The following is a 13,190-nucleotide window of genomic DNA, read 5'->3' on the forward strand; positions in this document are numbered from 1 at the left end:
AATGTTCATAGATGTTTTTTCTTTATTCTGTTTTGTTTTCTTGTATCTCATGAGTGTTATGTTAGATCAGGTATGCATTCTTGTGTAATCGTAGGACATGAATTCATATGTCATATCAGGTGACTTCTACTCTTTTCTCCCAATTATTTTGTTCTCAAAGGCAGCCTCTTAGTTTCATACAAGCATGGGGGAGTGCCACTGAGGACAGTGTCATTCAAGCATGGGGGAGGGTGTAGTTTGCACACCTAAACTTTTCATGTCTTTGTACTTGCATTTTTATGTCAACTCATTGAAATTAGGCTTTTAGGGAATGAGTTTGAACTTATATGACTGCTTTGCAACATCTAACATTTTTAGAGATTTTTTAAGCCACACGAAAACCTTTTTCTAACACGAATCTAGAAAACTGTGGTTGTTTATGTGAATTTCAAAGAAATGATTATAGATGCATGTTAGAGTTTATTTTGAAACACAAGTATGGATATGCACAGTTTTATTTTTTTTTTGAAAAACTAAGCAAATGAACAATATTGCGTTTATGAGGTTAAAAAGTGAAAAAGAGCATACGTTTAGTTGTTTTGATATCTTCGTACTCCCTAGTAGCTGGGCTTAGACACAAGTTGAAGTATTTGAGTTCCATGTCGAAAAGGTTAACGAAGGAAGTCAATTCTTTGTCTACGTTGATATCTGTGGCCTATTTTGTTTGAGCAAGTAGAGCCTGAAGGGTGTTTGCACCTGGTGTCCTAAAGCCATCTGGTTTGGGAGCCATCGGCCCGAAAGCTCGTTACATGGACTTTATAGAGAGCCTAATAGATATTGACATTGCACATGACAGAGAAGTAGACTATACGTAAACTATAAAAAAAAAATTGAAGGTCTAGTGACTCGAGCAATTAAGTCCGAGGGATACTTTGTATCTGGTGCCCTAAGGTCATCTGGTCTGGGAGTCACTGACCCAAAGCTCGTTACACGGGTCACGAAAACTGGAAAATTGATATAGTGCTCAATAAAGAAAAGAAAAAAAAAGTGTGAAAAATTGAAAATCAAGAAAAAGAAAAGAGCGAAAAAAAGAAAAGTTCACTGCATAGAAGCAAATATTGAGAAACCAGTGCAGAACACATATGAGTGAGGATAAGTAAATAATAACATGTATGTACTTGAATTTCTGAGAATGAAACATAAATAATTATGCTATTTAGAAAAGTGAAAAAAAAGTTTTATTCTGTGGTGGCAGGTAGAAGACTCTAATCATGTTTTGAAAATGCAATGGCATGAAATATTTGTGAAAACAAACTCCTTAACTGCCTAATGCTTTGTGCTTTAAAATTTTTATGCATACATGACAGAGATGTTTGTGGGTAGCATCACTGCAAACCCTCACGAGACCTTACTTGTCCACTGAGGTAACCCAGGGGTTTAAAGGGCTTGTTGCATATGCTAAATGCAACCGTGATTCCTACGAAAGTGAGTTAGGTTTTTGTTTTGATTAGTTTATCATTTTTGTTTTTGCTTCAGTTTGCTCGAGGACTAGTAAACGATAAGCATGAGGGTATTTGATCATGCATATATTTCATATTTTATTAATCAGTATTTATGCATGATTCATGTCAAAAATTGCCTTAAAAACCCATTTTTACCATTAGTTTTGAAAAACTGCATTGATTGAATTTTATCAGAAAATCGTATTCTTCAAAGCTTTTCCTGCATATATTTTAGTGTTTCTATTATAGTTAGAATTTCTTAATTGTAGTTTAGTTTGCTTAGGTTTTTTATTAGCTAATTTGTAATTTTTAATTAATTTAGGAAGTTTGCTTTTTAAATAATAAAACATGTTTTGCTAAAAGTGAGTCTTTTGAAAATTATTGGACTGGTTTTGAAAAATTTGTTTTACCCTAATATAATAGTATAAATAATATTATACAACAGAAAAAAAGATGTCTCTCTCTTGGGAATTCACGCCTCCCACTTTGAAGCTCTCTCTCTCTCTATATACCAACAGCTGGTAGCCTCTTCTATTTTTCAGCAAAACATGACAGCGTGACGATCTCATTGGGAGAGACCACTCTGTCAGTCCATAACATAGTCCAGTCGACTTAATCCTCGGTTTGTTTTCTTCCCCTTTTTCGTTTCTTTTGTTATAGTTTTTTTTTTGTGTAGTGTGCATAACATAATACATCATTGTCATTTATTCATTACAGCACCAACATATGCATATAGGTTAGTCTACGATTGCATCTAGGTTTTTGTTCACAGCATATGTCAACCTGATTTCTCGACCATTGTGCAACCTGCTAACGAAAGATCAACCGTTTGTGTTTGATGATGCTTGTCTGAAGGCATTCTTGGCCCTGAAGGAGGCTCTGACTACTGCTCCTATTCTTCGATCTCCTGAGTGGTCAGTGTCATTTGAGATTATGTGTGACGCGTCAGATTACGCGGTTGGAGCGATTCTCGGTCAGAAGATTGAGCGACGATCTCATGTGATTTATTACGCTAGTAGGACCCTCTCTGATGCGCAAATGCATTATACCACCACAGAGAAGGAATTACTAGCCGTAGTTTTTGCTCTTGATAAGTTTTGCTCATATTTGTTAGGCTCCAAGGTCATCATTTACTCAGATCATGCAGCATTGAGATATTTGATGAGTAAAAAGGATGTCAAATCGTGTCTCATTCGATGGATCCTTCTGTTACAAGAATTTGATCTCGAGATTCGAGATAAGAGTGGATGTGAGAATCTTGTAGCAGATCATTTATCCAGACTGACAGTTGAGACATCCACTGATCAGGGGCAGATTGATGATTCGTTTCCGGATGAGCAACTCTTTCATGTCAAGCATCTGCCTTGGTTCGCGCATATCATCAACTTTTTGGTGACTGGAGAGTACCCTTCGCACTGGAACCGCAATGAGAGAGATCGATTTTTCTCGCAGGTAAAGCACTATTTTTGGGAGGAACCAAAATTGTTTCGATTATGCCCGAATCAGATGATTCGAAGGTGTGTTCCTAAGGAGGAGTATGACTCCATTCTATCATTCTGTCATTCCTTGGCTTGTCAAGGCCATTTTTCTAGTCGAAAGACCGCCGCGAAGGTCCTCCAGTCAGAATTTTTGGTGGCCTACACTGCATAGAGATGCCCAAGAAGACTCGAAGCACTGAAGCCTTTTCTTTTCTTCTTAGATTAAGATTTTATTTTATTTTATTAATTGGGTCTGTAATAAAACCATTTATCTATTTTGTTTAAGCCCTCTGTGTAGGGCCGTACTTCCGTAGTTAGTTAATTATTTAATTAATTCTTTTTATTTTGGCAATAAAGAGTAGTTTAGATTGTGTGTTTGAATACAAAGTATTTCTCGTTCTCTGAGATCGACCCGAACTCCACCACTAGTGCGAGCCGGTTTTATAATTTTGGTGTCTGGCTTTCACTGAATTTTCATTAAAAATATTGTTTGAAAAGGGTTTTCATAAAACTCACACCAATGAGCCACTGTGGAATGGTTGCGAGAGTCACACTATCTTGTCTGCAGTTATTTCACTAATAAATTTAAAGTGAGAGTATAATTTGAGCCAATCATGTTTTGATCGTTTGTCCTCTATTGTGAAGACTATGTTGCCCAAAGATAAGAAATTGCTATAAAATTTCTATCGTGCGAAGGTTATGGTCAACACTCTAGGTATGGGGTATAAAAAGATAGATGCTTGTCCAAATCACTGCATGTTGTATTTCAAGGATCCGAAAAACAACAGATCATGCCCGTCATGTGGGCATTCTCGATTCAAGCTAAAGACAAGAGGCAATGGTAGCACGAGATCAAAAGAAGTTTCATACAAGTCGCTCCGCTACTTTCCTATCACTCCTATATTGCAATGATTGTATATGTCTTTGAGGACAGCTAAACACATGAGATGGTATGCAAATAAAGTTTGACATGATGAAGACAAGATCACGCATCCTGTTGATGCGAAATCTTGGAAGCACTTTGATCGTACTCATCAGACCTTCGCAATGGAAGTGAGAAATGTTAGGCTAGGTTTATGTACAGATGACTTTAATCCATTTGGGGGTATATCAACCCCATACTCGTGTTGGCCAGTATTTGTCACCCCATACAACCTTCCTCCAAGCTTGTGTATGAAGTGTCAAAATCTTTTATTGTCTCTATTGATCCCTGGTCCGACCTCTCCGAGCCAAAATCTTAATGTATAATTAAGGCCATTGATTGATGAGCTAAAAATACTATGGGATGATGGTGTTCTCATGTACGATGCCCAAAAAAAATAAAATTTCAATATGAATGTTGTTGTTCTATAAACAATTACTAACTTTCCTGCGTATGGTATGTTATCTGGTTTGAGCACACATGAGACGTTGCATATCCGTACTGCATGGAGGATACAAAATCTTTTAGATTGACACATGGAAGGAAGCCATGGTGGTTTGATTATCACTGTCGATTTCTACCCAACGACCATCCGTTCTGACGATAAAAGAATACATTCTGAGCATGCACAACTGAAATAGAAGGTTCACCTGCATGGTTGTCTGGCATAGAGATTTTAAGACGATTGTGATACTTTTCATATGGACTGAAAGATGCTTGTAGTCCGACGCCCTTCCTTGGATTTAGGAAGGATCACAATTGGACAAAAAAATCTATATTTTAGAAACTACCATATTGCACAACCTTATTGATACGACATAATTTGGATGTGATGCATGTAGAAAAAATGTGTTCAATACGATAATGAATGTTAAAGAGAAAATAAAGGATAATTCGAAGTCCCGTATGGATTTAAAAGTAATATATAAAAGACCAGAATTGGAACTCCAAGAATACAATGGCAAAGTACTGAAACCAAAGGCAAGGTACATACTTGGACCATATCAAGTAAAACTGGTATGTCAGTGGTTAAGACAATTGCGATTTCTAGATGGATATGTCTCTAACATTGCTTAGGCTGTGAATATAGACGATGGACACTTATATGGATTGAAGAGCCATGATTGTCATGTCATTATGCAACTGTTGATTCCCCTAGCATTCGATGATATGTTAGACAAATTTATATGGGGGGTATTATCCGAGTTGAGTAGATTTTTTAGAACATTGTGTGCATCGAAAGTTGTAGTAACTGAGGTAAAGAATCTCGAGGATTCTGTCATCACTACTATTTGTCAGCTAAAGAAGATATTTATGCCAACATTTTTCGAAGTTATGGAACATGTGATCATACATTTGTCATATAAACTTAAGGTTGGTGGTCCTTTGCAATATCAATGGATGCACTACAGAAAAAAAGACCATTAGCGATGGAAGTTTGCGACGAATTAATGAGAGAAACAAATATGTCACTAAAATCCATAATATTTACAAAAATAGCAACGAAAAAACTTATGTCGCCAAATCTATCGCTAATTAGCGACGACTTAGCGACGTCAGGTTTTTGTTGCAATACCCACGACATTTAGCGACGGATTTGGCGACAGAGGTTTTTTCGTCGCTACTTAGCGACGACATTAGAGCCAGAAATATTTTGTCGCTAACTGGTCATGTAAATTTGCGATGGAGTTGCGATAGAAGTAGGCCGTCGCCAAATCCGTCGCTAAGTTTTCCATAAATCCCTAATCAAAACCCTTCTTTCTCTTTCTTGTTTCGTCTCTCACGCCCGACGCACTCCCCCGACCACCGCCCTCTCCCGCCCGATGCACTCCCTGGCTCGCCGCCCACCGCCCATCCCTCCCCGGTCCGCTGCCCATCCCTCCCCCGGCCCATCGCCCCCCGTTTCGCCCCTCGTCCCTCCTCTGGCCCATTGTCACCCGTTCTGCCACCCATCGCCCCCCGCCTGGCGTCTCCCAGGTAAGTGGGTCATTTTTTTTTTCCGACAGGGGGTCGCCCCCCCTGCCTCGTTCTTTTTTTTCGACAGGGGGGACACTTGCTTCATTTTTTTTTCCGGCAGGGGATCGCCCCCTACCTTATTTTTTATTTCCGACAAGGGGGGTCGCCCCCTACCTTATTTTTTATTTTCGACAAGGGGGGTTGCCCCCCTGTCTTATTTTTTTTCGGCAAGGGGTCGCCCCCCTTGCCTCATTTTTTTATTCGGGCAGGGGGTCGCCCCCCTGCCTCGTTTTCTTTTTCTGGGCAGGGGGGCGACCCCCTGCTTTTTTTTTTTGACAGGGAGTCGCCCTTCCTATCTCATTTTTTTTGGCAGGGGGGCGACAGGCCGGGGGGCGCCCGACGATCGCCGGGTTTCTGAACCACGACATCACCCCATGCCTACCGCTCTGGGGGACAATCACTGCCTCCAGAGACTTCATGCCGCTGTCCTACATCGCTGGCCTACTGACTGGCCGCCCAAACTCAAAAACCTGTTGGGCCGAACGGAGAGGTGGTCGACGCCTGGGAGGCATTTCGCCTCGCCGGAATCCCGTCCGACTTCGATATTTATTCTAATTTTTTGCCTTTCAGCAGAGGGTGACTTCATTTTAACACAGTGTCTCTTGCAAATTTCTCAACGAATCTCGCTTGTGCCCCGCCACCCGTGTTTAGTAAGTGACAAAAATAATGCAAATCGGGTAAATACCCGTGGTGAGTAAGTGATGCAAATACATCACATGTTATTTAATTTATTGGATGCAACACTTTACTGTTCACACACTCACTTAGTTGTTGATATCTAGAACTGCTTTGTTGGAGTTTGGAGATCATGCTGAGCATGATTTTAATATACAAGAATAGAAGTGTTCTTAGTTTTGGAGTACGGATTCCATGCTAGACATGGTAGTACTTAGCGGGATATTGGAGTGTGTTTGTTGCAGGTACATGTTTGACATTTTTTTGATATGAATGTTTTCGATGTATTGTAATGTTTGATGTGATTATATCCATGCTTGCATGTAGTTACTTTCAATTTGATTATGACTTACATGTGAAATTGTATAATGAAAACATGTTTCAAATGAATGTATCGTGTTATGAATAGTTTGCACATGAAAATATTAAGTTATCAATGCATGCATCATAATTCTTGTGATTGTATGACATCATATATTGCATGATAAATTTGATATTTTCTTCATCATAACATTCTGATGATTCTCTTTTAACTGGTTAGGATACTATTCATAACATCATATAATAAAATGACTGCAAACCGTGAATGAATGTACCGTAGGATAGTTGACAATAAGTTATCGCATGAATATATGAATGGTGTTGAAAGTTTAATTGAATTTGCAACGACAAGTGTCAGTATAGTGAATCCTACAGGTCGGATTAGGTGTCACTGCAAGATTTATAAGAACAATCGATTTGTAGAACCTCATGGCGTTAGACATCACCTATACAGGAAGGGTTTTGTGAGTGATTATCAGAATTGAACATTTCATGGTGAAGAATTTAAAAACAATTTTGATGCATGAGTGAATATGGTGCACGATAATCCATATATGGATTTGATATTTGATGCCGCAGGAACAAAACTGGGTTCTGCTATGGGTCCTAGTGATGTAACAACTGTAGTAGATGAAAAATCACCAAACAATGCAGGTAGTAGATTTTATGATTTACTTAAAGATGCTGATGAGCCACATTGGAACGGTTGTGAGAGTCACACTATCTTGTCTGCAGTTCTTTAACTACTGAATTTGAAGTCAGAGTATAATTTGAGCCAATCATGTTTTGACAGTTTGTGCTCTATTGTGAAGACTATGTTGCCCAAAGATGAGAAATTGCCACAAAATTTTTATCGTGCAAAGGTTATGGTCAATGCTCTAGGTATGAGGTATAAAAAGATAGATGCTTGTCCAAATCACTGCATGTTGTATTTCAAGAATCCAGAAAACAACATATCATGCCCGTCATGTGGGCATCCTCGGTTCAAGCCAAAGACAAGAGGCAATGGTAGCACGAGATCAAAAAAAGTTTCATACAAGTCGTTTCACTACTTTCCTATCACTCCTAGATTGCAATGATTGTATATGTCTTAAAGGACAGCTAAACACATGAGATGACATGCAAATAAAGTTTAATATGATAAAGACAAGATCACACATCCTGTTGATGTGAAAGCTTGTAAGCACTTTGATCGTACTCATCAGAACTTCTTAATGGAAGTGAGAAATGTTAGACTCGGTCTATGTACAAATAGATTTAATCCATTTGGGGGTAGATCAACTCCATACTCATACTGGCCAGTATTTGTAACTCCATACAACCTTCTACCAAGCTTGTGTATGAAGTGTCCAAATCCTTTCTTGTCTCTATTGATCCCTGGTTCGACCTTACCTGGCAAAATCATGATGTATATTTAAGGACATTAATTCATTAACTAAAATTATTGTGGGATGACGGTGTTACCACGTATGATGCCTATAAAAAACAAAATTTCAATATGAAGGTCGTTGTTCTATAGACAATCAGTGACTTCCCTACATATGGTATGTTATCTGGTTGGAGCACACATGAGAGGTTGGCATGTTCGTACTGCATGGAGAATATAAAAACTTTTAGATTGATGCATGGAAGGAAGCCTTGCTGATTTGAGTGTCATCGTCGATTTCTACCCAACGACCATCCGTTCCGACGACAAAGAAATGTGTTTTGAGCAGGCACAACTGAAATGGAAGGTTCACTCACAAGATTGTCTGGCATCGAGATTTTAAGAAGATTATGATACTTTACAGATGTATTAACAGATGCCCGTAGTCCGACGCCCTTCCTTGGATTTGGAAAGGATCACAATTGGACAAAAAAATCTATTTTTTGGAAACTACCATATTGGCCGACCCTATTGATACAACATAATTTGGATGTGATGCATGTGGAGAAAAATGTGTTTGATAATGTATTCAATACAATAATGAATGTTAAAGGGAAAATGAAGGATAATTCGAAGGCCCATATGGATTTAAAAGTAATATGTAAAAGACCAAAATTGGAACTCAAAGAGTATAATGGCAAAATACTTAAACCAAAGGCAAGGTACGTGCTTGGACCTGATCAAATAAAACAGGTATGTTAACGGTTAAGACAGTTGAGATTTCCAAATGGATATCTTTCTAACATTGCTCGGGCTGTGAAGATTGATGATGGACAATTATATGGGTTGAAGAGCCATGATTGTCATATCTTTATGCAACGATTGATACCCCTAGCATTCCATGATATATTAGACAAACCTATATGGGGGGTATTTTTTGAGTTGAGTGGATTTTTTAGAACATTGTGCGCATCGGAAGTCATAGTATTTGATGTAAAGAATCTCGAGGACTCTGTCATCACTATTGTTTGTCTGCTAGAAAAGATTTTTCCGTCAACATTTTTCGATGTTATGAAACATTTGATCATACATTTGCCATATGAACTAAGAGTTGGTGGTCTTGTGCAATATCGATAGATGTACGTATTTGAAAGGTATATGTTTTCTTATATTTGTCTCTTCAATGACAGATATTTCAAAATTGAAATATATATTTTTGACAGATGCATGTTTGACTTTAAAAAAAAGGTTTGTAATAAAGCAAGAGTAGAAGGCTCTATTTATGAGGCGTACACTTTAGAAGAGATTTCAAATTTCTCATCTATGTACTTTGAACCTCACATTCTAACACGTTACACATGTCTGCCTCGTAACGATGATGGAGAATAAGTAACTATAGCTGACAAACTGTTGACATTTCAACCACTTGGGCATGCATTTGGTAGTTGTCAATCAAGACTCTTGGCAGATCGAGAGCAAGACGCAACACACATCTATATTCTTTTTAATTTCTCAGCGATCGACCCATACATCGAGTACGTATATGTAAACGCAACACAATTCTAAATCCTTTTATGTTCTATACGTGCATACATGGTTCGGTAATATAAGTATTTATGGTTTGCAGATGATTTGATCTGGAGTTGCAAAGAGAAGTTTCACATCTCACTGATGCAGAAGTACAAAAAGAACTTGAAACTAAGTTTGTGGAGTGGTTGAAAGAGTTGGTAAGGACGCTCACATAAATTGTGTACTTGTAAATAACACTAAGTTACTTAATTGGTCGTGATCAAATCATTGTTTATGTTTGTAGGTCTGCCATGGTGATGTTAAAGATCAAGGAATATGTGATTTACAAAATGGTCTGACCAAAGTTGTGCAATATTACAATGGGTACATCATAAATGGTTATCGATTCCATACAAAAGACTACGGTATAAACAAATCAATGATGAATAGTAGCATGTGTGTCAAGGGTCATAACTACGATGAAAATGAACATGATTACTACGATGTTATAGAGGAAATAATGAAGTTGACTTACTTAGACATAAATAATTGGGTAACTTTATTCAAGCGTCATTGGTTTGATCCAACTACAACAAGAGTCGACAAAGCCCCAGGCATTGTGGAGGTGAATCATAAATCAAGGTTTGTTAGCTCAACAAGTTTATTATACTTCATATCTAAGTACAAAAAAATCAGTTAGAAATGAATGGTGGGCAATTTGCAAGGTGAAGTCCAAACTATACCCTGAGTATGATTAATTACAGGAAGACAAGTTAACTGAAGAGAGTGATTACTATCAATCAGATGATATCTATGACTTCTCTTATGGTCACGATGTTGCGCATGATATGCATGTCATATCTCTATTTGTCGATGAAACATTCATGGAAGAATGTGATCCAAATGATATACCAAGTGGATGGGCAAACAATGAAGAAGAAGAAGAAGAAGAAGAAGAAGAAGAAGAAGAAGAAGAAGAAGAAGAAGAAAATATGAAAGTCAAACAAGTGATGAGAAAGAATTCTCGAGCTAGTGAGCAAAATCTTGTAATACAAACCACTATTTGAATGTATTTCAATGTTTTGAATGTATTGTAATACTTGATGTGAATGATTTGAATTATTTGAATGTATAGAAATGTGTGACAATGATTTGAATGTATTGCAATACTTGATGTGAATGATTTGAATATATTGCAATGATTTGAATGATTTGCAAGTATTCCAATGATTTGAATGTATTACAATACTTGATTTGAATTATTTGAATGTATTGCAATAATTTGAATGATTTGCAGGTATTCCAATGATTTGAATGTATTGCAATACTTGATTTGAATTATTTGAATATATTGAAATACTTGATGTGAATGATTTGAAACAATTTGAATGTATTGCATGCCATTTTTTATTTGTTAGAATATGGTTCGTGGAGCTTACAGTGGTCGTTCATCCAGTAGTAGCAAGTCTCAGCCTTCATCTTCACGGGCTCCTTTGATAGGTATATCATTTAACTAATTTGATGCTTGATTAGTTGAAATGCACATTCTGAGAATTTCTAACATATTTTTTTACAGATGATGTTTCGCCTGTACATGACCCACCTACACCAGTTGATCATACAAGTCGGGAGCCAACACAGGATGCAGGGTCTTCTCAGTTTGGCACAAGAAGACTCATTCGAATAGTGTATATCGATAATCAACCGTAAGCATTTCATTTTCACTTATTTCATATCTTATAAATATTGTATATTGATATTTATTGTGTACCAATTCATGCGCAACACGAGGTTTGAGCCACAAGAAGTAGTACGCGATATTAGGAATTCACTACTTCAACATCTACCAAGACCGATCGCTCAATGGAAAGAGTATCCAAAAGTGGTGATAGATTGTGGTCCTCATTCACAGTATACAGTTGTTTGTCATAGTTAATGTGTTTCATATTTAATTATTTGTTATAGTCATGTTTACTAACTTTCTGAAAATATTTGTTGGCTTCGAATCACTTTGCGACTACGATGGAGGAACATGATGCAAGGAAGGTGTGGCAAAAGGTGACTGCCAATCAATTTGTAGACATACTGCACAATATGAAGACTGCAACAAGAAAAGCATCTGGCGGGATAGATGACCCACTGCAGTGGAAGGGCCATGGACCTCCTACTATCAGGTCAGATGTTTGGGATGCAATGTGTGACAAGTGGGCTGGGGATGCATTTCAAAACCGCTCAGCGAAGGCTGCACAAAATCGAGCAAAAATGCCCAAAGCCCATCTACACATAGGTAGATCTAGGACTTTTTGGAGCCATCTAAAGAAAATGGTAACTCATCAATATATAAACAAATCAATTTTATAAGTATTGTTGCAAATCTGTTAACTAAATATTTTATGATTTCACTTCGTATGAAGCAAAAAAAGGAAGCATTCTGCCATACAAGGATGTGTTTGTTCAAACACATAAATGTAAGACCACGGGAGAGTTCGTATCGGAGAAGGCGAGAACGACAATGGTATGTATTTATTGTATTAATAATCATTGTAATATACAAGTTATCATAAACATTATAATTCTTAATTATTAATTCATACTATAAACATTATTTTATAGGAGTCATATGAGCAACAAATGGTAGAGCAATATGGCGATGACTCTACTCAGCATCCATCATTTGATCCTACAGCATGGATGACTGCAGCATGTGAACCAAAAAAGCGTCGTGTGTTTGGGTTTGGGAGTAATATGAACACCTCACCAATCGTTACTTCCTCCAGTCACGGCTCAAAGACTTTTCTCGTCAACATCAGCTCCAAGAATTTGATTGATTCTTGGGATGATGTACGCCAGATCCTTATGGACACAATGCGTGACTATTTCTATAAAACAATTGTCGACGTTCTCCGGGATGAGTTCAACAGTTTTTTGCAGAACAAGGGAGCTTCGTTTGCAGGTGCCTCTCAGGTATGAAAGTTTCATGTGATGTATTGCATGTCGTTAGATTTCATGACTTTGATTGCCTTAACTTAGGTGCATTGCATATAATTTATTTCAGTATATTTTGTTTATCAATACTGACCTTTTATATAATATTTCAGTATAATATTTTTACTGCCTTAGAACATATATAAGCATGATAGAATCACATATACAGTTTTTTTACTGCCTTAAAACACATATGAGCACGATAGAATCACATATATAATTTTTTTACTGCCTTAGAACACATATGAGCATGGTAGAATCATATATACAGTTTTTTGACTACCTTAGAGCACATATGAGCATGATAGAATCACATATACAGTTTTTTGACTGCCTTATAGCACATATGAGCATGATATAATCACATATATAGTTTTTTGCCTGCCTTAGAACACATATGAGCATGATAGAATCACATATACAGTTTTTTGACTGCT

The sequence above is a fragment of the Nuphar pumila genome, chromosome 1, assembly GCF_984573655.1.
Source record: "Nuphar pumila chromosome 1, dmNupPumi1.hap1.1, whole genome shotgun sequence".
Lineage (NCBI taxonomy): Eukaryota > Viridiplantae > Streptophyta > Magnoliopsida > Nymphaeales > Nymphaeaceae > Nuphar > Nuphar pumila.